Raw genomic sequence first — 22,010 nt, 5'->3', positions numbered from 1 at the left:
GAAATCTGGCCATTTTTAGCAAAGTGGATGGACCTCGAGGGTGTCATGCTAAGCGAAATAAGTCAGGCAGAGAAGGACAGATACCATATGTTTGCACTCATAGGTCTAACAGGAGAACAGGGGAACCCTAATGGAGGACCATGGGGAGGGGAAGAGGGAAAGAGAGTTGGGGAGAGAGAGGGACGCAAAACTTGAGAAACTATTGAATACTGAAAATGAACTGAGAGTTGAAGGGGAAGGGGAGAGGGGGGAAAGAGGTGGTGGTGATGGTGGAGGGCACTTGTGGGGAAGAGCACTGGGTGTTGTATGAAAACCAATTTGACAATAAACTATTTAAAAAATAAAATAAAAATAAAAAATAAAAAATAAAAATAAAATCCTGTTCAGAGAACATGTAGAAAATTCTGTTTTATAATGTATTAAGGTTTTTATTCTGGTTTATATATGTTTCATACTGTATTTTATGAAATCTTGGGGAGAAATTTGTTTCTCTGCCCATAGAAAACATGTCATAGAGTGGTGCCTGGGTGTCTCTTTCTGTTAGGTGTCCGAATTCAGCTCAAATCATGATCTCACTGTTCGTAAGTTCAAGCCCCATCTCAAGCTCTCTGCTGACAGTTTGGAGCCTGGAGCCTGCTTTGGATTCTGTGTTTCCCTCTTTCTCTGCTCCTCCCTGCAGGCACTCTGTCTATCTCTCAAAAATAAATAAAACATTAAAAGAAAACATTTCATAGATATTGTACTACTGTATATTATAACTTACATTTAAGTTATTTACAATCATGATATTCTTTTTTAATGTTTATTTATTTTTCAGAGGGAGAGAGAAAGAGAGAGAGAGAGGGAGTGCGAGTAGGCGAGGGGTAGAGAGAGAAGACTCAGTACTGAAGCAGGCTCCAGAGTCCAAGCTGTCATCATAGAGCTTAATGTGGGGCTTGCACCCATAAGCCCTGAGATCATGACCTGAGCCAAATTGGATGTTTAACGGACTGAGCCACCCAGGTGCCGCTACAATCAGGCCATTCATAAACTTTGTTTTTTCTGTTTTTTTGTCTTATTATAGAGATGTATAATTTTTTCAAAAGAAAATATTAACATTTGACCTAATGCCCCGGCCTGCAGGGTCCTTCAACAGGGAACCTTGGAGGAGGGAACGGGTGAATGGATGGGACAAGAGACACAAAGAATGGGAGCAAGACAGAGATCTGATCAAGCTCCAACGTTTATTCAAAAGGGGGTTGTTTATATACACAACCAGGGGAAAGAAAAAAAGTGGGAAAGGGGGAAAGAATGTGGGGGAAGGCACACAGTACCAGGGACCTGTTAACAAATGTTGACAGATGGTAATCTTCCTGGGACCAACAGGTATTTACAACTCTTCAGGAACTAACAGCTATTTACAACCTGCTTGCTGCTTATTTAGCTGTAACATTCCACCAGAGTTAGTCAATACTGTTTTAACTTTTCCACCAGAGTTCTTTAACTCTTTCTTTGGCTCCCGGCAACCTAACATTTGTTTGTTGCAGAAACCTGTGAACATATGTAAAATTTCAGTGAAGAATCAAAAGTAAGCCATAATACCTGAACCAAGTGTTTCCAAATTTGTGACAGTTTTTAATATATATTTTTGCAGAATTTTGTTTAAACTATTAGTTTTCATGACTAGTACACTATTTAGTAATATTGTGTAGCAATATTGTACCTTTTAACATAAATTATCATTGTCACATTTACAGTTTGGGTACTTGATTTTTTATGGTTTCTGTATTCCTTTACTTTATGCTTTAGGTGTCATTCCTATTTTTTCTTTCTTAAAATAAGAGAATATCATTGGTTTACATTACAGAGAATATATGACTTAATTTTTAAAATCCTAGTGCTTTCTTATCTTTTAAATTTTAGAGAGTTCTGCTGTCTGTATTTTATGTCATAACCAATGTCTTGATGTCTTTTATTCTTTATTGTTTAACACTTCTTTCTTAATGAATCACCTCCTATTTGAACTAAAATGAGATTGAGTTGGTTTTACTAACTATGATAATAGACTATACAGTTTAATTCAATGATTGTTCATTTTTCAAAATCTTTTAAATGTTTTATTTATTTTTGAGAGAGAGAGAGAGACAACACGAGCAGGGAAGGGTCAGAGAGAGAGGGAGACACAGAATCCGAAACAGGTTCTAGGCACTGAGCTGTCAGCACAGACCTGCACAGGGCCCGAACCCACAAACCATGAGATCATGACCTGAGCCAAAGTTGGATGCTTAACTGACTGAGCCACCCAGGCGCTCCATGACTGTTAATTTTTTTTTGACTGTTAATTTTTAAGTTAAAAATATAACACTAAACATGTTATTCAGCTGAAGGAAAAATACGATCACAAACAGGAACATAGATGAGAAGTAAGGTGCTTTTCTTTTGCTTTTCTCACCCACTTCTAGATATTTAAACTGGAATCAAAGCTCATATACTGTATTAATGAGAAATGGGATTCACCTAATAAGATAATCTCTGACATGGAGCTCAATCATAGTTACGTTACACACACACACACACACACACACACACACACACACACACACACACAGCAGGCGGAGGAGGGGCAGAGAGAGAATCCCAAGCAAGCCCTCTCTGTCAGCATGGAGCCTGATGTAGGGCTCCAACTAACAAACCGTGAGATCATGACCTGAACCGAAACCATGAGTCTGACACCTAATCAATTGAGCTACCAAGCGCCTTTAAAATTTATTTACTGATAGATCTTGTTTTGTACCACATTAAGTTTTGTGGCCACATACATGCAACATATTGTTGGAGAAATCAGGTAGGGAGAAAAAGATGTTTGTTTATAAAGGAATGTTTTATCATATTTTGTGTGTCATAGATAACTGAAGAGAAAAAGTTTCCTTAAATTTGAAAAAGGAAACATGATAGATAATCAGATACTTTTTAAACAAGAGTCATAAAAATTGTAATCATTTTCCTTATTCCTGTCAGTTCATGATCCTAATTCTAGTTCTGTTGGACGCATTTTTTCCTTATTTCTGGATACCTTTACTCAGCTATTGTTTTGATCTGAAAGATATGAGAAACCTCTATTTATCACAAGTCCTTTCCATGAATCTCCTCGAAGATGAAACACATTTGCAAGAGCACCAGAATAAAACAATAACCGTGAATGACAAAGGTCTCAAAAATGCCTGGTCCAGGATCTGATGAAAGTTAATTATAATGAAGGTGACACAGAAATCTGCCTACTTCTGTGACACACAGCACTGCAGTTATTAGAATGGCAAGTGATGACATTATGCTAGAACATATTAAAACTTCAGGAATTTCATATAATTTCCAGGACAGTTAGAGCATTCACCCATGTGATATAACCCAAAAAAGTTTATCATCACGTAGCTCACAGTGCTTCCCATGTAAATTAATATACCAAATCAATAAACCTACTTAGCCAAAGAGTTTCCATTTAGAATGTGAATTTTTGGAAAGTTTGTCAAAAATATCAGAAGGTTTTAAAGCACGTACCTACACAGAATCAGGGGTCATGACAAAACTTAATGCTTAATGATCTATTTAGCTAAAGTGACAATAAGAGAGTTTAAAGCAAAAACAGAAGGTTAAAAAGTTGTTACCAAAACAGCTCATTTCATATTAAGTAGATTTAACTTTCGGAAGTAACTGAAGACTGATCAAGACAAACATAGAAACTGGTTTCCCAGGCGGATAAGAAAAACCTTTATTTACAATTTGGTATCAAGAACAGACCAACAATTCAAAAAAATGTTACTAATTTAACAGAAAAAGAAACTAAATTTCTATCTCTATTCTATTGTACTGCCCTTATTACAATTTATTTATTCCAGGGGCTCCTGGGTGGCAAGGAGTTAAGTGTCCCACTGTTGGTTTCAGCTCAGGTCATGATCTCCTGGTCTATGGGATCCATCCCCATGTCTGGCTCTGTGCTGACAGTGTAGAGCCTGCTTTTCTTGGGATTCTCTCTCTTTTTGCCCCTTGTGTGTGCACATGTATTCTTTCTCTCGGGACAAATTCACTTAAAAGAAAAAAAAATCTAATTTATTCCAATCTTTGTCCTGACCATTGATAAAATTATTTTCCAAAGATTACTTTTCCTCAACCTTCTGCAAACTTTTAACAAATTATTAAAAACATTTCTTCTCTCTAAACAACCAGTGCTGTTTTAGAACAAAATTACTTTCTTTTCCCTCAACAAATGCATCTCTATCTCTGATAATTTTCTTCCCAAGACCATATATCTTATTGTCTTTGTATACAGATGCTTTCCTTGTGATTTCTAGTTATATAATTATTTCCTTTAGAATTCTTACTGCTTAGAAACCTTAATTGTGCACACTAAGTAGTAAGCAACTGTAAATGGTCTGTGATATCAAAATTTTTTTACATTGACAGATTTATTAGTGTATTTCACAGTTTCTAGAAACATGTGCTTCTTTATAGTACAATCTTCCAATAAAGTATAAAATATTTTTACTAATAGACCTTAATTTATCTTTATCTTCTCTGGAAAAAGACAAAAGAAGATAGACCTATGTTTAATAATTGTTTCAATATTTTACCTTATTTGGAAAAGAATAATATACCCAATAAATTTAACCCACTTTATCATTAAAATTTTTTTTACTTTTGTTTATTTTTGAGACAGAGAGAGACAGTTTGAGTGGAGGAGGGGCAGAGAGAGAAGAAAACACAGAATCCAATACAGGCTCCAGGTTCTGAGCTGTCAGCACAGAGTCCGTTGCGGGGCTCAAACACACGGACTGTGAGATCATGACCTGAGCTGAAGTCAGCTGGTTAACCGAATGAGCCACACACACGCCCCAACCCCATTTATCATTTAACCTAGCAAACCTCAGTGTTTTAGATTAACTAGAATTTTGGAAGGTTTGCCTATATTGTAAAAGTAATTTTACATTAATTTAGTTTACTTGTCCTTGACAATATTGCATAGATTACGCACAAAACCTTTATAAGATATCAAAGTTAGTCTTTCGTCCAAACTATATTTAAAAAAAAAACATTTTGTAACAGATACATATCAATTTATTTGACTTAAGTAAATCTGGGCAGAACAAATATTTTAAATGTAATGCTGATAGCTGTGAAGACATGTCTACTTCAATTAAACCAATAGCCTTAAATTAGCTTTAATATTCAATATCAAGGGAGTGAGGCAAAATGGTGGAGAAGTAAGGAGCTCTGCGCTTTTTGCCCACCTCCATCTCTCAAAATAAGTAGGACTGAAGCCACAATACTCTGATCCACAAGAGTCTGGGAGGAAAAGAGACAGAGTCCACTAAGAAGACAGCCTCCTAGGTGCCTGAGTGTGAGCTGGGGAAGAAATAAAAACGGGCCTGGACATGGGGGCTTGGAGGAGAGGGAGCCCCCTCCACGAAAAGTCGTGGTGTGACAGGGGAAGAGAAAGAGATGCTGAAAACACTCACAGAGCTGTTTTCTGGAGAAGAGAAAAACCTCAGCCTGGGACCAGAGGAATCCTATCATGCCATCTGGAAGCACAGGGCATGTGGAGAGAGATCCTTTATCTCTAGCTGTGGTGCTTCCCTTGGGCTGGGTGCCCCAATGCTGGGTAGCACCAGGTAAAACTGCTCCCCTACTCCCCTTACTTGATCCGCAGCTAAGAGTCCACCTGGCCTGTGGGAGTATATTTTGGCTGGTATCCTTAAAGTACCTGGACTAGGATCTGGAAATGGGGTGAGGCTAGGGAAATATAACTTGGCCCACCCACAACACAAGGAAATCAGACCTAAAAGAGTGGGTTGCAATGCTTGGACCGAGAATGGACTGAGACACCGCTATTCTTCTTCCCGCAACCACCAAGGTGGGGCCTCAGAGAGTGGTCCTTGTGACCCGCAGTGGAGACAAGACCAGCCTAGGCTAAACCACATTTCTTTTTTTTTTAAACAGACCAGAGCCTTTTAATCTCTCTGCCTGGTCAGTGTTAAATTTCACTTCCTCCCCACCCTTGTCACTTCTCTCTTTGTATATGCTCTTCCATCAGCATTGCCTCCACCCTGCTCTTTATTTGTAGCTGGGATTTCTGGTTTTATGCTTCTAGACTTTCCGCATGTCCTTTGTCTTTTTTAGTTTTTGTTCCCCCCCACCCCCCTTCTTCTCTTTCTTTTCTTCTCCTCTCTTGGTGTGCTTGTTTTTTTCATTTGTCTGTGCATTTGTGTGCTTTTTTTCTCTGTGTGTTTGTCTGTCTGTTTTCCTTTTCAGGACTATCTCAAGAAACAAACCAAAGTACATGCTGGAGAGCCCCAGATATCACTGAGTAGGGAAATAAAATAACCAAAGGCACAACAAGAGCAATCAAGAGACACCACTGAAAGAACACTTCCCGAATGGACAAGCCCTGGATAGTCAATGAGCCTCCTTTAATATAGCAATACTCACAGGTGCAGAGTGCATAACAAGCTTTTAAATCTGACAACAGACAGAAAGCTAACCAAAATGATGAAACAGAAGAACTCTCCTCTAAAGAAATTCCAAGAGGAAGTCACAGGTATTGAATTGCTCAAAACAGATATAAACAACATAACTGAGCAAGAACTTAGAATAATTGTCATAAAATTAATCGCTGGGCTTGAAAAAAGCATGGAAGACATCAGAGAAGCTGTTAATACACAAAGACTAGAGATGTTAAGAATGGTTGTGATGAATTAAAAAAATACAATAAATGAGGTGCAAATAATATGGAAGCTGCCACTGCACAGACTGAAGAAGAGGCAGAGAGGAGAATAGGTGAATTGGAAGACACATTATAGAAAAAGAGGAAGCTGAGAAAAAGAGAGAGAAATTGGCCCAGGAGCACGAAAGGAGAATTCGAGAACTGAATGATACAATCAAATGAAACAATATCCATTTCATAGACTAAGAACGAGAAAAAAGTCCTGAAGGGGTACTTGATCGAATTATAGCTGAGAACTTCCCCAATCTGGGGAAGGAAACAGCCATTGAAATCCAAGAGGCACAGAGAACTCCCCTCAGACGTAACTTGAATCAACCTTCGGCATGACATATGAGAGTGAAACTGGCAAAATATAAGGATAAAGAAAGAATTGTGAGGGCAACTAGGGATAAAAGGGATGTAACATACAAAGAGAAAGCTATCAGAGTTGTTACAAACCTATCAACTGAAACTTGGCAGGCCAGAAAGGAATGGCAGGAAATCTTCAATGTGATGAACAGAAAAAATATGCAGCCAAGAATCCTTTATCTAGCAAGCCTGTCATTCAGAATAGAAGGAGAGATAAAGGTTTTCTAAACAAACAAAAATTGAAAGAATTCATCACCACTAAGCCAGCCCTACAAGAAATCCTAAGAGGGAATCTATGAGGGAAATGTTGCAAGGAATACAAGGTACCTGAGGCATCACTACAAGCATGAACCCTACAGAGAACACAATGACTCTAAGCCCATATTTTTCAATAATAACACTGAATGTAAATATACTAAATGCTCCAACCAAACAATATAGGGTAGCGGAATAGATAAACAGCAAAATCCATCTATTTTCTGTCTACAAGAGACTCATTTTAGACCTGAATACACCTTCGTATTGAAAGTAAGGGAATGGAGAAATATCTATCATGCAACTGGAAGTCAAAAGAAAGCCAGAGTAGGCATACTTATATCAGACACACTGGACTTTAAAGTAAAGGCAGTAACAAAAGATGAAGAAGGGCATTGTATAATAATTACAACGTCTCTTCATCAGAGAGAGCTAACAATTATAAACATCTATGTGCCAAATTTGGGAACACCCAAATACATAAAAAAGTTAATCACAAACAGAAACAATTTTATTGATAATGTTAGACCTTCCCCCCCTGAAGCGAGTCATGAGAGTGAAACCCACAACACAAATGGAGATGGTAAATGGGTTTTATTTTACTTTGGCCGAACGGCCCCTCCTGAGTGTTGGCAAGTCCTCAGGAGACAGCACTGCTGAGCAGGAGCTCAGGGTTTTTAAGGGCTTTGGCATGACAAAATAAGTAATCAATCATAGTTTACAGCATTCTATAGTTGTCAATCGTATTTTTGCACACAAACCTCTTTGTCTTAGGAGAAATTTGAAGTGACCTATCATAGGTCCAAAGAGGAGGCAAGGCAGATGCACAGAAGTGAGAACTTTGTGGTTAAAGAGTGGGATCTAGCAACAGTATCTTAGAAAACAAGTTCAGCTTTAAGTTATAACTTATGGGTTACATCTTAAGACTTCCAGAGCTCAATTTTCCAACCCTTAATTGTTCAGCCAGAAAAGGGTTGGAGAGTGAAACAATGGTTAGTATTTTCTCATTAGGGTCAGCTTGACTGGAGGAGGGTCTTACAGTAAGAATGTGTTAATTGCGTGGGATTTCAATACTCCACTTACATCAATAAATAGATTAACTATACAGAAAATCCTAAAAGAAACAATGGACCAGAACGACACATTGGACAAGATGGATTTGACAGATATATTTAAACTCCACCATGAGGCTAAGGAATTCACTTTCTTCTCCAGTGCACATGGTACATTCTCCAAGATAGATCACATACTGGGTTATAAAAAAGCCCTCAATAAATATAAAATAATTGAGATCATACCATGTACAATTTCAGACCACAAAGTAATGGAACTTGAAATCAACCACAGGAAAAAGTATGGAAAACCTCCAAAAACTTGGAGGTTAAAGACCACCCTACTAAAGAACAATTGGGCCAATCAGACAATTAGAGAAGAAATTAAACAGTATATGGAAACAAATGAAAATGAAAATACAACAATCCAAACTCTCTGGGATGCAGCAAAGGCAGTCCTAAGAGGAAAGTATACTGCAATCCAGGCCTATTTCAAAAAACTAGAAGAAGCACAAATTCAAAATCTAACAGAGAATCTAAAGAAAATAGATAGGGAGCAGCAAGAGCACCCCAAACCCAGCAGAAGAACAGAAATAATAAAGATCAGGGCAGAAATAAACAACATAGAATCAATCAAAAAAAAAAAAAACCAGTTGAACAGATCAATAAAAACAAGAGTTGGTTTCTTGAAGAAAGAAACAAAATTGATAAACTTCCAGCCTGGCTCCTCAGAAAGAAAAGAGAAAACACCCAAATAGACAAAATCATGAATGAAAACGGAGCTATTACAACCAATCCCTCGAAATACAAGCAATTATCAGGGAACACTATGAATAATTATATGCCAACAAAGTGGACTAACTTGAAGAAACGGCCAAATTCCTAAATACACATGCTCTACCAAAATTCAAACGGGAAGAGATAGAAAATCAACAGACCCATAACCAGTGAAGAAATCTAATCAGTTATCAAAAATCTCTCAACAAATAAAAGCCCAGAGCCAGATGGCTTTCCTGGGAAATTCTACCAGACATTTAAAGCAGAGTGAATACCTATCCTTCTCAAGTTATTCCAAAAAATACAAATAGAAAGAAAACTTCTGAACTCATTCTACAAAGCCAGCATCACTTTGATTCCAAAACCAGTGACCCAGCAAAAAAAAGAGAATTACAATCCAATATCTTTAATGAATACAGATGCAAAAATACTCAACAAGATACTAGAAAATCAAATTCAACATCATATAAAAAGAATAATGCATCATGATCAAGTGGGATTCAATCCTGGGATATAGGGCTGGTTCAGTATTCACAAATCCATTAATGTGATACATCACATTAACAAAAGAAAATTAAAAAAACCATATGATCCTGTCAATAGATGCAGAAAAACATTTGACAAAATACAGCATCCTTTCTTCACAAAGACCTTTGAGAAAGTCAGAATAGAAGGGACTTACTTAAACATCATAAAAGCCATTTATGCGAAGTCCACAGCTAATATCATCCTCAATGGGGGAAAACTTAGAGCTTTCTTCCTGAGATCAGGGACACGACAGGGATGTCCATTCTCACCACTGTTGTTTAACAGTGCTGGAAGTCCTAGCATCAGCAGTCAGACAACAAAAGGAAATAAAAAGCATCAGAATTGGCTAAAATGAAGTCAAACTTTTGCTTTTCACGGATAACATGATACTCTACATGGAAAACCCAATAGACTCCACCAGAAGCCTACTAGAAGTTATCCATGAACTCAGCAAAGTCGCAGGATACAAAATCTATGTAAAGAAATAGGTTGCATTTTTATACACCAATAATGAAGCAACAAAAAGAGAAATAAAAAACAGTTACCATTCACAATTGCACAAAAATGCATAAAATACCTAGGAATAAACCTAACCAAAGATGTAAAAGATCTATGTGATAAAAACTATAAAAACTTGTGAAAGACATTGAAGAAGACACAAAGAAATGGAAAAACATTCCCATGCTCATGGATTAGAAGAATAAATATTGTTAAAATGTCATTATCACCCAAAGCAATCTGCACATTCAATGGAATTCCAATCAAATTGCAGCCACATTCTTCTCAAAGCTAGAACAAACTATCCTACAATTCGTGTGGAACCACAAAAGACCCTGAATAGCCAAAGTAATATTGAAGAAGAAAACCAAAACAGGAGGTATCATAATCCCAGACTTCATCCTCTACTACAATACTGTCATCAAGACAGTACGGTATTGGCACAAAAACAGACACAGAACAATGGAATAGAATAGAGAACCCAGAATGGGACCTACAAATGTATGGCCAGTTAATCATTGACAAAGCAGGAAAGAGTATCCAATGGAAAAAAGACAGCCTGTTTATCAGAGGGTGTTGGGAGAACTGATCAGCAACACATGCAAAAAAAAAAAAAAAAGAAAGAAAAAGAAAAAAAGAAAAAAGAAAGAAAGAAAATGAAACTAGACCACTTTCTTACACCATTCACAAAAATAAACTCAAAATGGATGAAGGAGCAGAATGAGAGAGGAAACCATCAAAATCCTAGGAGAAAAAGCAGAACACATCGTCCTTGACCTCAACCACAGCAATTTCCTACTCAACACATCCCCAAAGGCAAGGGAATCAAGAACAAAAATGAACTATTGGGACCTCATCAAGATAATAACTTCTGCATGGCAAAGGAAACAATCAATAAAACTAATAGGCAACCGATGGAATGGAAAATGATAGTTACAAATGACATGTGGGATAAAGGGCTAGTATCCAAAATCTATAAGGCACTCACCAAACTCCATACCCAGTAAACAAATAACACAGTGAAGAAATGGGCAGAAGACAGAAACAGACACTTCTCCAAAGAGGACATCCAGATAGCTTACAGGCACATGAAATGATGCTCAACATCACTCATCATCAGGGAAACACAAATCAAAACCACACTGAGATACCACCTCACACCAGTCAGAGTGGCTAAAATGAACAAATCAGGAGACTATAGATGCTGGCAAGGATGTGGAGAAACGGGCACCCTCCTACACTGTTGGTGGGAATGTAAACTGGTACAGCCGCGCTGGACAACAGTGTGGAGATTCCTAAAAAAACTATCAATAGAACACACCTATGACCTAGCAATAGCCCTGCTAGGGATTTACCCAAGGGATACAGAAGTGCTGATGCATAGGGGCACATGTACCCCAATGTTCATAGCAGCACAGTCAACAATAGCCAAATCATGGAAAGAGCCTAAATGTCCATCAACTGATTAATGGATCAAGGAGATGTGGTTTATACATCCAATGGAATACCACATGGCAATGAGAAAGAATAAAATCTGGCTATTTGTAGCAATGTGGATGGAACTCAAGGGTCTCATGCTAGTGAAATAAATCAGGTAGAGAAGGACGGATAGCATATGTTTTCACTCATAAGTATAACAGGAGAAACTTAACAGACAACCATGGGGAAGGAGTAAGGGGGAAACATAGTCTGGGAGAGGGTGTGATGCAAATCATGAGAGAATCTTGAATACTGAGAACAAACTGATGGCTGAAGTGGGAGGGGGTCAGGTGAAGGGGGTGATGGGCATGGAGGAGGGCACTTGTGGGGATGAGCGCTGGGTGTTTTATGGAAACCAACTTGATAATAAACTAAAAAAAAAGAAAGAAAAATACATTGAATATTATTCTAGAGCATGTTAACTTGAGAAATATTTGGGTAGGTGTCTATCTTTCTATCTTTTTTTAGGATGCCTAATTCTTAGAGAATCTTGTCTTTAAACTAATTGAACTAAGCTATTCACAAATTAATTCTAACAATACCATCTGTAGATAGAACAATATCTCATATTTATAATATACATATAAGTACACAGATGTAAAATTAAGATTAAGGAATCTGGGGCACCTGGATGACTAAGTTGGTTAAGCGTCCGATTTCGGCTCAGGTCATGATCTCATGGTTGGTGGGTAGGAGCTCCACGTTGGGCTCTGTGCTGACAGCTTGGAGCCTGGAGCCTGTGTTCGTATTCTGTATCTCCCTCTCTCTCTGCCCCTCCCTGGCTCATGCTGTCTCTCTCTCTCTAAAAAGTAAATAAAAATCATTAATAAAATATTTAGAAAAAATTAAGGAATGTGTGGGCTAGATGTAGAGCAAGGGCACTTTTCTAGACATTTGAATTTTAAAGAGCACTTCACAACCCTCACACCCCCACCTGCCACCTCTTTTCTTTCCTTCAACCCTAGGAGCAGAGAATGGTCTAGATAAGAGTTCCCAGAGAATTTGAAAGACTTTTAATTCTTTGTGGGTTGTATTTCATATTTTGCAAATATTTGCAAAGTAAGGCCAGTTGCATCCAAACCATCAAGCTGTTGGATTGCAACTTAAAAGCCATCATAGTTTGATCTCTATCTATCTGACCATTTTCCCTTGAATTTGCTTCTTCCCTTCTGCATACACAGTTCTAATCTGAAATTGAGAAAGAAGGCCTTAAAGAAATTCCACCAGGCTCTGAAAATCAGCTTCCAGTCTGACAGCTTTTGACTGTCATTGCTTTGGCACAGTGAGGAGAAAGAGGATGTTTATTTTAACTCTTTCATCCTTGGCATCTCATTTAAAGGATAAGAAGACAGCAGAGTAATAGGAAGTACAAAGGAGTTGAGATCTTTGAGCTCAATTTTGTGACTATTTCACCTAGGTTGTTTAATGAGCAGCTTTCTTAACTTGGATGTGCAAGTAGACTAAGTAGTTTAAAGGGTCCTCATTTGGTCATTTAAAATCACCCTGGTAAAATCCTCTTAAAATCTTTTTCTGACTTCCTTCACTGAGGATTTCCATTTACAACTTGAGGAGCATTTAATCGCCTGGAGCATTTGCCAAAGTGCAATTTCTCTCAAACCCTTCATTTGAATGCTCCTGCAGTCCTTGCCATCAACAAGACAGAAAACACTGAGTATTGTTGCAAAGCCTCAAAAAGGGCTACAAAAAGCATAACCATGAGTGGCCCTGCCTGTACCAGGTATCTTTCCCCAGCCCAGAAGGAAGGACTTCTACCAGGTACTTAGCAGCCTGAAAAGCTGCTCTCCACCTGATCCTTACTCTAAAGGCTTCAGTTCCCTGCCTGCCCATGGAACTATTCAAACACAAGCATCCTCCTGTGGGAAGCAGGGGGAACCTCATCTACTTTTTACTGCAAAACCTGCCTCTCACCCTGTTCCTGAATGCAACCTTCGTGTGTCCCTACATGGAACGCAGTGCCCTTCTCCCTCAGGATGTGTGTATATGTAGTAAACTACTATCAATATTATCTGTGTTCAGTTATCTCATGGTACTTAGGTTTGGGGGGCCTCTCTTTCATCAACAGGAAGAATGGGAGGTGTTCAGAAGACAGGCACATCACAAAGGGAGAAATGAAATTATCTTTATACTCAATTAATATGATAGTCTCCAAAAAAAATCCCAAGTTTTGGGGCCCAGCAGGCCAAAAAACCTCCCACAGAGTGACCATTGATGGCACTGCCTCCCGGGCACAGGAGAGTTTATATAAGTGACCATTGATGGCATTGCCTCCGGGGTGCAGGAGAACTATTTGGGAAGTTGCAGAACAAGTTGAAAGACTGTGAAGCGACATTTGGCCTCCTGGGCTGCATATGTGGCTTCTGTTTAACCTATGATTTTTCTTGTTGCTTTGCAAAAGCAAAAAGGCATATACCTTTAAGTTTTGAATCAACTTGGGTCAGTTAGTGGCACCTGCTTTCCCTTACATTATTTCTGTTCCCAGCTCATTGCCTGCTGTTGGGGCAAACACAATCCTCTGTCTAAAATTAACCCCTTGAATGATAAGCGTCCTGCCCAGACATAGCTGCTAAAGGACCTTGAAGAAAAGAAAATTCTTTGAGAGACAGACTCCCTCATTCCTGTTTTTTTACTTCCGTTCTCACATCTGTTCTCTCTTCTGTGATAAAAAAAAATTATCCTTCCCAGAGCATGTTTTTACTTTTTCAAGGACCATAAACTTAATTAAAGAAAAAAAATGTGTAATCCCCTATTGGCATAAAAGACACTGACTTTCTTAGTAAAGTGTGGTTTTACCACCATTCATGTTGTCTGTCTTCTTTCCTATAGATAGTTCGCCGACACCAACCACCTACTCAGGGACCGTTCGACTGGGGTGCGTGGGCTGGTCCCCACACCCAAGGAAGTGTTTTTCCTAACACAAAAAAAAAAACCCCATCAGAACTAATAAGGGAATTCATCAGGGTGACAGGATTCAAGATCAATAGAAAGAAATCAATTGTATATTTACATACAGCCATGAAGATGAAAAACAAAACTTAAAAATACAACACGATTTACAATGACTCAGAAAAAGAAAAGAACAGAAACACTGAGGTAGAACTCTAAGAGAACATGTACAGGACTCCTAACAGTAATGCTGATGAGAGAAATCAAAGATCTAAGTAAATGAAGAGACTCACCATGTTCATCAGCTGAAAACTGAACATAGTAAAGATGTCAGTTCTCCCAAATCGATATCCCAGTTTGATATAATATCCAGATCTCAGCAAAATTTTCATTAGTTGTTGACATACGTCTTCTAAAATATGTGTTAAAAAACAATGAAATTAGGATTGGTGAAACTAAATTTGATAAAAAATACTAAAGTGAATGATCACTAATTGAAGACTTTCTGTACCTCTGGTCATCAGGAGTAACGGAGGCTGTGGAAGGTCAGGCACAGAGATTGATGGAATCGTGTGGAGAATCCTGAAATAGACCCACTCTAACTCATTTTTTTAAAGTTTACATTATTTACTTTTTTAATGTTTATTGATTTATTTAGAGAGAGAGACAACATGAGTAGGGGTGGGGCAGAGAGAGAGAGAAAAAGAGAATACGAAGCTGGCCTCAAATTCATGTACCCTGAGATCATGATCTGAGCAGAAATCAAGAGTCAGATGCTTAACAGACTGAGCCACCCAGCTGCCTCCAACTCATTTCTGGCAAAGGTACAATGTAAGTACATGGAGAATCGATTTTTTTTCAAACAATAGGCAAAACAAAACAAACAAAATTGGAAGGAAAGGGGGAAAAGGAAAAGAAAAAAAATTAGGTCAATTCTCACACTTTAAAAAAATTTCACTCAATGAAATGAATTTAAAAATAATGTGTACAACTTTCAGAGGAAAACATGAGGAAATGCTGGGAATAAAAATTTTTGGGGTTGGGTGAAGAGCTCTTAGACTTGACATCAAGGCATCAGCCATAAAGGGAAAACATGAATGAATTCAGCTTTATCAAAATTAAAGACTTTTATTCTATAAGATATTCTATTGAGAGACTGAAAAGGTTAGCTCCTAAAAGAAAACAATTGCACACCCAAAATACCACATACACCATGTGTCTAGAATCTATGAAGAACTGTCAGGACTCCACAATAAAATAAATAAACAGGCAAAGAAACACACACACACGCACACACACACACGCGCACACACACACACACACCTGCTCTAATTACAAAATGGATGAAAGCCATGAAGAGACATTTATCAGAGAGAATATTGATATGGAAAATAAACTCAGTGAATGATGTTCAACATCAGTAGCCAGGAGGAAAATGCAAATTAAGAACATGCTGAGATATCACTCTGTACTTACTAAAATAGTTTAAATATGAAATAGAGTCAATGCCAGTGATCAGAATGTGGAGAAACTGAAGTCTCCTGCACTGACAGGGGATGTGAACTCGTACAGCCCCTCTGGAGGACAGTTTCACAGTCTCCTAAAAACTGCACATACACATAAAATTCCTGACCCAGGAATCACATTTCATGGCCTTTATGTCAGAAAAATGAAACCTCACATTCACCAATGTTCACAGCAGCTCTATTTGCTATACCCCCAAACTAGGCACCTCCAAAAGGCCCTGCAGAAGGTGAACAGTTAAACTGTGGTGCGTCCGTACCCTGGAACCCTCTCAGCAACGAAAACAAGCGAACGGCGGCTCCACCCGACAACCTGGATGGCTCTCAAGGGCATTGTGCTCGTGAAAAAAGCTAGTCCCCTACTGAATGATTCCATCTACCATTCTCGAAATGACAAATTATAGAGATGGGGCACAGATTAGTGGTTATCAGGTGTGGGGTGATGTGGTCTGAAGGGAAGTGGCTGTGAATACAGCGGGCAGCGTGAGGGAGGTCTCCGTGGGAATGGAATAGTTCCGTGCGTGCCTGCGGTGCGGGTCACACAGGTGTGCACATGGGTGAGACAGAGGCGTGTGACTGGACTTGCACACTTTACCAACATGGTTCCTAGTTTTCATATTGTAGTTCTTTGCTATATAATCGTTTAGGGAAACTAAATAAAAGGTCTTTCAATGCCGCCTTTTGATCTTCCTTGGAAAATATCATTATTCCAAAATAAAAAGTTGCTAAAAGGTGGCCTTCTGGATAAAATCTAGAACCCTCACAACATCTAATGCTAGCCAGCCAGGATGTAGCACAATAAGGAATCTCATTCCTTGGTGATAGTCATGCAAAATGTTACAATTGTTCTGAAAGTAACTATGGTCATTTCTTACAAAGCTAAGCATGCTGTGACCTCACAGTCCTGCATTCACACTCCTGGGTGTTTACTCAAATGATTGAAAACATGTGTCCATATAAAAGCTGGCACAGAAATGTTTATATCAGATGTGTTCACAACTGGAAACTTGGAAGCAATCAAGACGTCTTGCGATAGGTGAATGGATAAACTGTGGAACTAGGATACGATGATGTGTTATTCAGCAATTTCTAAAAGCTATTCAACTTTGAAACCTTAACTGCATATTGCTAAGTGGATGAATTCTCTTAGACTAAAGAGCTCTTACTATAGGGTTGCAATTCTATGATATTTTTGAAAAGCCAAATAGAGATCTGTATACTAGCAAGTGTGAATCTTAATCTAAACTATGGACATCAGTAAATAATAATGTATCAATGTTGTCTCATTAATTGTAACAATGTACCACATTAACGACACATGTTAATGGGAGAAACTGTAAGTGGAGCAGGAAGGGAAGATACAAATTAGGGACTTTGTATTTTCTATCCAATTTTTCTGTAAACTTAAAACTACTCTTCAAAAGGAAAGTATTCGAAATGTGATTTTTTTAATGAGAGGAGAGATGTTTTCTTTTTTATTCCACATGTGTCTGAGTTTTAGTGTATTCTCTATTGCATATCTATTCATTTTAGAGTAATAAGTAAGAGTATGTAAAAGAAACATTGGTGCCTGTTACCAAATTTCTAAAGATGAGGCTTTGAATCTACAAGCCTTAGGTACAGAAACTGGCTATTTTCATTTTTTTTAACTTTGTGTGTGTGTGTGAGAGAGAGAGAGAGAGAGAGAGAGAGAGAGAGAGAGATTTAGCAGGAACGGGGAAGGGCAGAGGGAGAGGGAGGAGGTTGGAGCAGGAGTCATGCTCAGGGAGTAGCCCCACACAGGGCTCCATCTCATGACTCTGAGGACCCCAACCTGAGAGGAAACCGAAGGTCGAATACTTACCCAATTACGTCACCCAAGGCCCCAGAAACTTGCTATCAGGTGTTAAAAGATAAACCGAGGAATAAGATAATTTCCAAGTGTTTGACACCATGATTCAAAACTGAAAATGATGAAGAGGTCTCTGACAGGAGCTGGAGAAAGGCTTTGATAGAGAAGATGCAGAGGCAAACCATGAAAATTACCTGATTCACTATATCTTATTCAGTCTGACTTGGAAAATCCCCATTGGTGATTGGTAAATTTTGCTGGGATATGAGTGCACTTACAGGAATTGATTCTGGCTTAGGTTTCAGTCTGCTAATGTAAGTTACCAAACTGCTAGAGCCATCTCCATCTAATGGCCTCCTAGTAAAATTACTCCAATAATTCTCCCATTTGGGTCATCTTTTCACATATGAGTGATGGACCAAAAAAGAAAAACAGGCATTAGTGTCTCTCTCCAGTCACCATCAGTGTTAGGTTGTTCTTGTTTCCCTGTGAAACACATAGGTTCTAAGATCAAGTTCATGGAAGGTGTTTCCATCTCACTATTCATGTCATTTCTTCTTCTTCAAGTGCAGTGAGACCATCTGATGTACTGCTGGTGACTATAAACATGTGTTTTTTAAGATGTTTGAGAGAACACAGCTTCATGAAGACTATCAGGAGAATACAAAGGGACTGAAGTATGTCTCTTAGTAGGGACTCCCATGTACTAACCCAGTTGGTGGCAATGGGTTTTAGCCAAGAAGCTTGTTTGTTATTTTCCTGTATTTGAGTTTCTGTAACATTAGAGGTGTTGATTCAGGAGCAGCAGGAGGTATTTCTATGGCACAGGCTCCTTCTTGAGCCAACAAGCAATCTAAAGCATTTTTATTACCCAAAACCACCTTATCAGCTCTAAAGGATCCTTATGGTTAAGTGGTATATTTTGGGGTGATATATTCTGTTACCTTTCAAAGTCATCTTGCTTTGGTTTGTGCTTTTCTGAGATTTTTACCATCAGGCAATTGAAATTTTGAGAAAAATGATTGAATTTATACTTTTGGAAGCATTATTGTTGTACCTAATTACTCTCCTTGCAGTTTTCTTTTGATTTTTATAATAATAAGTCAGTGTGGTAAAAATTGCCATCACTATCTTCATGAATGGAATCAGGTAGGTTAGATAAGCAAGGTTTCAGTAAATATACAGATAGAAAATGTACAGTAAGTGGAACCCCAAATTGACATCATTGCAACTGCCCTTATTTGCCACTCTACCAAACAGTTAAGATAATCAATCTGTATGCTTTCGGGGAGGCTCTGGTAACCAGTTGATAATAGTTTCACAGATAAAGGAGCAATAGCCCACTGAGCCTCAAACATTTTTCAATCCACTTACATGTCATGTTCTGTCCAACCTCCCACTTTTTACCTTGCTTTTCTATTTAGGGTTACATATCTAATACAAGACTGTTCCAGGAATAAGTCAGACCACTCTCCTGGTAATGAAACAGGCATCCAAGACCATGTTAATAAGATGGGTAACACTGATCTGCAATGTCCAACCCTATTTTTCATTAAAACTGGAGTGGGTGTTACTGATACATAAATTCTGTAAAGTATATGTATCATCCTCTTCCACTCCCTACTCCATTCCAACCTGCTCCCCGTCATCAGTCTTATTTATTATCTGAGGCTAAACCTTAGGCTTTGCATTCATTTTACCAAAGAACCAGATATGTCATTGGCTTGGAGACTCAAGAACCAAAGGCCAGATCCTGAAGCCATTGCTAAGTGGAGATCTCCTAATGAACTCTACACTAAGGTTTTTCATAAGGGGACTGGATTGTTTGTAGATGCTACAAGTGAAGCATGGTACTAATGAGCCTACATACTTCTGATTACTTATAGAACTTATCACAGACATTCAACATTCACACACTTCAGGAAGAAAGAATCATATATATTCCCTAGTCTCGGTGAAGAAATGGTTAGGACACAAAACTCAGACCCATCAAAAGTCTATTATGTTAAAAAAAAAATCACAATCACAGAAGAAAACCAAGCAATAAGTGTAGAAGAGATTTCTGTTGAACAGCCAAAAGGTTCTATAGCAGAGAAAGGATCCTCTGGAGTCTATTTCCGAGGCATCACATGGTGATGATAAAATGAGGGTAAGGTTGCCTGGGTGACTCAGTCAGTTAAGCGTCCAACTTGGCTCAGGTGATAATCTCACGGTTCCTGGGTTTGAGACCTGCGTCAGGCTCTGTGCTGATAGCTCAGAGCCTGAGGCCTGTCTTCAGATTCTGTGTCTCCCTCTCTCTGACCCTCCCCTGCTCGCACTGTCTCTTTCTGTCTCTCAAAAATAGGTAAAAAAAATTTTTTTTTAATTTAAAAAAATAAAAATAAAATCATGGTAGAAAATGGAGAAAAACAGACCCAAGAAGGGCAATACATGGGAATAACTAGATGTCAGAGTCTGGACAGATCAGGAAGGCATCATTATTCTTAGAATAGCTAAGGGGCTGGATAATGCTGAAGAATAGTTGTCTTCAGTGAGGTGAACAGTTGGAGTTTTGTTGGGCTTATAAAGCAATTAAATCACAAATTTCTTCATTGTTCTTCTCTCTAAGAAATGCCATTGCCTGTAGGAAGACACACATGGTTACTAAAGATTAAGATGAATATTTTAAGATCTTTTACAGATCTTTCCTCTTCTCCCTTAATCATTTGATTTGGAAAAGCCACTTAATATTTACCTAACATCCATCCAGTAAATACAACCTTTTGAACGTGAACTGCATCTCCTACACTCCAAGTGAGTATGAATGAGCAGAGCACCGGCTTACCTTTTCTTGGAAGTTTCAATATCAAGTTTCAGATTCGAGAAGCAAGAATAGGTATTGACCTTCAAGAGAATTTCATTTCATGCACTGAATCTGCCCTAGTTCCAAGTGAGCCAAACTCTGGAAATCCTTCTTAACTGAAAGCCTGCCTCCAGAAATATGAACCAGGAAGTGCCTAAATGTTTCCTAGATCACTTTGATTCAATAATATGATGTGAAACAATGGCCTTAGGTAGTGGAGATAATTCCCAAGACTGATGTTGTGGTCTAGGAGCACATGTACAGAAAGGAATATGGGACCTTGGAGCTTTGGGACACCAGATGAAGTCAAGGTCTGATTCTATCTTAGCAAGGATAAATCAAGAGCCCTGACTTTCCCATCATTTTCTTTAAGGCATCAACATTCTTTTTTCCCAAGGCTGTTTCCTATCCTTCTACCCTTGAAAAATTCTATATATGTCTTCCTCTGACCACATTAACCCCACCTGTGGATGACTCACAGAGGCCTTCTGCATTCCCAGCATTGACTTTGTGCATGCCTTTGATGATGAAGATGGTTCCAACATGATACCCACCAGACCCACGACCAGGCCCAGGGCACATACCACGTTCTCTGTTGTCTCTGGGAGGGGGGTTGGGGCATCAAACTCTGGGGAAAACAAAATAGAATACAGTACAGAAGTAATGATCATGGTCTGGAGTAGCACTTAGAAACAAATTAAGTATTTTATCAATGCATATTTATCAATTACATAAATAAGAAGAAAACAGCATGATGCATGAAGGGAATGCAGATTCCCTTCTGCATCAAGTAGGGGGAGCCAAATAATGGGAGAATTGTACACTTGCAACTGTTATAGATGAGTTAAGATACTCTTGGAGAAAAACATAGACGAAAGGAGATTGAAGGATAGTCCATACCCCAGCGCTTGAGAAGAGGCTCGTCCCAACTCCAGTGCTCCACCTTGCAGTCATAGACATCCTCAGTTGAGGGCAGGAAAGGGAGATAGTGGAACCTGTGGAAAAGGCAGTCTTTCCTGGGAAGGAATACAGTCCCTGGCACTCCTGTGGTGACAGGGTTTCCATTTCTTTTTTTTTAATAGTTTATTGTCAAATTGGTTTCCATACAACACCCAGTGCTCTTCCCCACAAGTCCCCCGCTCCATTACCACCACCTCTCCTCCCCCTCCCCCTCCCCCTTCAACCCTCGGTTCGTTTTCAGTATTCAATAGTCTCTCAG

At 38.7% G+C, this 22,010-nt stretch overlaps 2 protein-coding genes and 1 pseudogene across 7 annotated transcripts in view; 1 reads left to right on the top strand and 2 right to left on the bottom strand.

Moving 5' to 3' along the window:
• The window catches only part of LOC115295561 (DLA class II histocompatibility antigen, DR-1 beta chain-like), a 169,874-nt gene that overhangs the window by 48,747 nt on the left and 99,117 nt on the right, over positions 1–22,010 (top strand). The window lies entirely within an intron of this gene.
• LOC115295562 (DLA class II histocompatibility antigen, DR-1 beta chain-like) overlaps positions 1–22,010 on the bottom strand; it is an 81,249-nt gene that overhangs the window by 19,254 nt on the left and 39,985 nt on the right. The window lies entirely within an intron of this gene.
• Positions 20,553–22,010, bottom strand: part of LOC115296368 — a 5,357-nt pseudogene continuing 3,899 nt past the window's right edge.

This window comes from Suricata suricatta, chromosome 7, assembly GCF_006229205.1.
Source record: "Suricata suricatta isolate VVHF042 chromosome 7, meerkat_22Aug2017_6uvM2_HiC, whole genome shotgun sequence".
NCBI lineage: Eukaryota > Metazoa > Chordata > Mammalia > Carnivora > Herpestidae > Suricata > Suricata suricatta.
This window is presented reverse-complemented; position numbering and strand designations above follow the sequence as displayed.